Source organism: Typha latifolia, chromosome 14 (assembly GCF_019914945.1).
Source record: "Typha latifolia isolate L0001 chromosome 14, TyphaL0001v2, whole genome shotgun sequence".
In the NCBI taxonomy this organism is placed as follows: Eukaryota; Viridiplantae; Streptophyta; class Magnoliopsida; order Poales; family Typhaceae; genus Typha; species Typha latifolia.
The window spans coordinates 6,986,083-6,991,258 of NC_133099.1; the positions used below are offsets into that span (position 1 = coordinate 6,986,083).

General features: G+C 35.9%; 1 pseudogene; it reads left to right on the forward strand.

The window, feature by feature from the left end:
• The first annotated feature begins 1,032 nt into the window (after positions 1 to 1,032).
• On the forward strand, positions 1,033 to 5,024 carry LOC140801161 (serine/threonine-protein phosphatase 7 long form homolog; annotated as a pseudogene).
• Positions 5,025 to 5,176: the final 152 nt, after the last annotated feature.

Sequence of the window (5,176 nt, forward strand, 5' to 3'; positions counted from 1 at the left end):
TTGCTATGTGATCTTCATTAGACTCCTGCAAGATGTTTATTTTTTAATTGTTGTTAGCTACCATTACTCTAGAGTTGTGAAATTTACAAAATGTTTGGTTTTGTTTATAATGAGGCGTATTAAAGTCTTAGCTATCTCATATTAGCTTTAGATTTTCTTTTATTTTCTTATGTACTTGCATACAAAATCTACAGTAAATGATTGCAAGGTTGGAATTTTTGTTTTGTGCTTACTACTATGATTTAACTGAAAGGAATGCCACTTATTCATAATTCTGTCATGCATATCACGAAGTATACCTCTTAAATGCTACAAATGATTTGCAATAGCAATGATATTCTCCTCTTATGTTTGGCTGAGATTATTGTTACACCCTGCTATCATTTGTAAGTTTAAACTATTTACTATTTAGTTTTTTGAAATGATTGTAGACTTGGAATATTTGTAGGTGAAGAGTTTAAAACTTGCCAATTTCTTGTTGATGTCCATTTATTTTTAACCTACTTTGTTCTTAATGATCTCCAGATCATCCTTAATATGGCATGTGCCTTAGATATTATGCCTGATCAGCAATAACAAAAAAGTTCTAAGTATAAAGACCAAAATTATCACCTCAAAGAAAATAATTATCAAAGTGGTGAAATCTTTATGGCCTGAGAAAGTTCTTTCCTAATCCCTCTATCTTATGTATTATCTTCAATGATCCATATCTGAAGTTCTTGCACTCCAAGTTGCCAAATAGAACTAATAAACTCTTATATGTATTTTTTTTTCCAGAAATTGTCTCAGATGTTTATAACAATTACATATATTTGGGTGGCAATATTATACAGTTGCAAGATGGTACAGTAAACTACAAAGGTGGGTCAAGAAAATTTATTAAAGTCGATCAAAATTGTAGTTATGATCAATTGGTCGAAAAAATATCAAAAGCGACTAAAACGAGTACAGAGCATTGGAGTATAAAATTAGTCTGCAGTAGAGTTTTCCAAGGAGGAAAACTTTAGTTCATTGGAATTGATGATGATAACGATGTTGATGATATGCTTAATATTACTAAACAACATCAAGGTATGTTAGAAGTTTATATTGAGGGTACAATTGCTGGTGAAGAAAACAATCATATTGATACATCAATTGAAGCTCCCTATACAACTATACTAATACACTAGTTGATGTTACATAGATATCTAATGAAGGACCCGGTCAACCAATTAATGAAGGCTCTACTCAACCAAGTCATGAAGGCCCTAGTGAGCCACTTGGAGTCGCTAGAATTAATGAAGTTGCTGATATAAGTAATGAAGGCTATAGTCAACCATCACATATAGGTTTGGATGATCAATCTATTGATACAGCTGCTGTACGCATTATTAAAAGTGAACAAAATGATAGTGTGTTTTACAACATACTATGGGATAGTGAACCATTTGAAACTTCTAATGAAGAGAATATTGATGCACTGTTAGAGGGTGATTCAACTAATGATGAGTCTGATGGAATTGTAATCGGTAATTTTGACCCGATGATGCAATTGTACAATGTAGATTTGACATAAAATGTTGATGTTATTAATCCACTTGCCGGCCTACCTACTCCTTCGAGGTATACTAGCAGTGATTTACATGTTGGGATGCTATTTATGAGCAAAGAAGAAGTACAAATATGTCTAAAGAGAAATGCTATTAGCACATATCATGCATTCAAAGTTAAGGTTTCTAAATCTACAATTTTATATGTTAAGTGCACATAAAAGGATGTATGCCAATGAAGGTTATGAGCAGTTTTTCGTAAGAGCCATGGAATGTGGGAAATTACTAAATATAATGGTCCACATACTTGCCTTAATCTTTCTTTGAATAAAGACCACCGTCAGTTGGATATAAAATTTATTACACATGAGATTAAAAGATTTGTCAGTAACGACATAACTGTCAATATTGCTCAGCTACAAACTCACATTCTTGAAAAGTATTGCTATCAAATTTTATATCGAAAGGCTTGGAAGGCAAAACAAAAGGCCATTAAATATGTATTTGGTGGTTGGGCCCATTCTTATAACCAATTGCCAACATTCATGTGTGAATTACGACATACGAATCCAATTGTAATGTGGAAGAAAGTTCATTCACCCGAATAAAATACAGAGTTATTTAAACATATGTTTTGGTCATTTGGTCCTTCCATTAAGGGATTTGCACATTATAGGCCGGTGTTAAGTATTGATGGCACACATCTCTATGAAAAGTATAAACATACTTTGCTTATTGCAGTGACCACTGACGCGAATGATGGTGTGTTTCCTCTCACATATGCTATTGTCGAGAGTGAGAATGCTTGATAGTTGGGGTTGGTTCCTTGCTTGCTTGCACTCTAGGGTTGTACTTCAGAGGAAAAACATATGTTTGATTTTAGATCGTCACATCGGAACTATAGCAGCAATCAATGATGAAAGAAATGGTTGGACTGAACCTTTAGCGTATCACTGTTTTTGTCTCCTATATTTGATTAGCAACTTTAATAAAGAATTCTAGGAAAGAAGCTTAAAGAACTATATTTGTATGACTGCTTTGCAAAATCAGATTCAAAAGTTTAACTTTCACATGGGCCGGATAGCTCAATGTAATTCAGATGCAAAAAATGGCTTCATGATATTCTACTAGAGAAGTGGTCTTTAGTTCATGACAGTGGTCATCAATATGGTGTCACTACCACAAAACTTTCAGAGATATATAACAAAGTAATGAAAGGTGCACGCGGTTTGTCAATAAAGGCGTTGGTGGAAATGTCTTTTTATCGTGTAGTACGTTTCTCATATACTAGACGAAAATTAGGAGATGAAACAATGACCAACCATCAAGATTTCACTCCTTCTATCACTACTATTATGGCAAGTTTCGATGAGAATGCTAGAATGCATACAGTTCATGAATTCAATCATCACCGTGGTATTTTTGGGATTACTACTGCACGGTCCAATTTGAGCAACTTGAGATATGAACGATCTTAAACTGTTAATCTAAATAGTCAGACTTGCACGAGTGGCAAAATGCAACAATATAAATACCCATGCCCCCATGTACTTGCCACATGCAAAACTATCAACTCAGATTGGAGACCATTTACAGTGCAAACATATGTGACTACATGGGAGCCTGAGTTTCATCCTATTCATGGCAAAGATTATTGGTCATCTTATCAAGATCTAACATTATTACCTGATCCAGCTACAAAGCGGGTGGGCAAAGGAAGACCAAAAATGCCAAGGTTTCGTAATGAGATGGACGAGCGGGAGCCTGCCAAAAAAACTTATGTGGTATTTGTAGGCATAATTAATGTAGCTGTAAGGGTAAAAGTACTATTGTTGGGCCTTCCTAGATCATTAGTAAAATATTATATTATATTATTTTTATATTTATAGAATTATCGTGCCTTTCACATTGAATAAAACACTTACGTTGTGTAGGACCCAGGGCCTATCGATACATCCGTGCTGAAGTTGCAGAGACACCATAGATCTTAGGTGATATGGAGGGGTGAGGTTCGCATTGGTGATTATGTCTTACTTTTAAATTTTATTTTTAGGCTCAACTTTCTAATTTATAGTTCACATTTTTATTTTTAGGATCTAGGGCTTCTGGATTGTAGGCACCATTTTACGCATACTGTGAGACATTATGAGCTAGATCCACGGATAGTTGATATCCTAATGCAGACTGAATTCTACTATGTATATCGACTTGCCAGGATACATATTGATTGAGCATTGATCACTACATTAGTGGAGCGTTGGCGACCAGAGACACCAACATTCCATATGAAGGTTGGAGATGTCATAGTTACATTACAGGATGTTGCTATATTGTTAGATCTACACATCCATGGACCTATAGTCACGGGGACCACAGCTATTCAGTGGGATGGTCTATGTCATGAGCTCCTAGGAGTTATCCCACCTTAGACAGCGAGACGTGGTTCATCGCTACTCATGCACTGGTTGAGGGAGAATATTTGGCGCCCTTCCTGCAGATGATTACACAGTATACTAGGGCCTACATTTTGGCTATTATGGGGGGCTTAATTTTTGCAAACAAGTCTGGAGATTCAGTGCAGTTGATGTATCTTCCACTATTACGAGACTTGAATTATACTAGCAGACTTAGGTAGGGGAGTGTCGCATTAGCAATACTTTATCGAGAACTATGTTGTGCTAGTCGACATGATATAAGAGAGATAGTTGGGCCACTTGTTTTATTATAGGTATTTATAAGTTAATCTTTTGGTAAGTACTATCATATAATTATATTTCTCACTTAAGTTATTAAGATAATTATAGGTTTGGGCATGGGAGCGACTACATGTGGGCAGGCCTGACAGATAGTTGGCTCCCGTTAAGGTTGTCGATGCTGAGCTAGAGGAGCCTCAGCTAGCTTAGCCTCAGCTGGGTGATGCACTTGGTGCCAGGTGGAAGTGCAAGCGAACTTATGACCAAAATCTGGTGTCGCATATGTTGCATTTTTACCGAGATCAACTAGACCAGCAATGTGATGATCAAGTAATATTTGAAAATATGTAAATTACTTCTAATATGACATATTTAACTTATTGATCTAATGTGCAGATTATATGGGAGCCATATATAGAAGAAGTATTGGCTGAATTACCAGCAATATGTACAGCAGATATTAATATATAGAGGATGAGCGCACCACTTATTTGTTTTGATATTATTGAGTGGCATTTTCCAAATCGAGTCGTGCGTCAATTTGGTCGAACTCAACAAATCTCTACTCTATACAATACTGGAAGACAAACTTCACATTGTCGATAAGCGTGGTAAGAGTACTTATGATTGGCAAGCTCACCATGCATAGTATATTGCCTTATGGGAGCAGCATGGAGCCAACATAGTGGATTCACTGTCGGTGGTTGCAGCGATAAGTTATGGTGATCCATACATGTTGTGGTATAGGAGGATTACACGTCGATTGATTTGTCCATTATCAGATAAGCCACACATGTGATTTTTGCCCTCTAGCACGACTATTGAGGTTGTGGTATGTTTATTAGAAATTGTAATATCCTAAAAGGTTTGAGATTTACCAAAAAAATAAACTAACTACATAATATTTGGTGTAGGTTCATACTTTATCTGATATTCACCATCGAGGCTCAG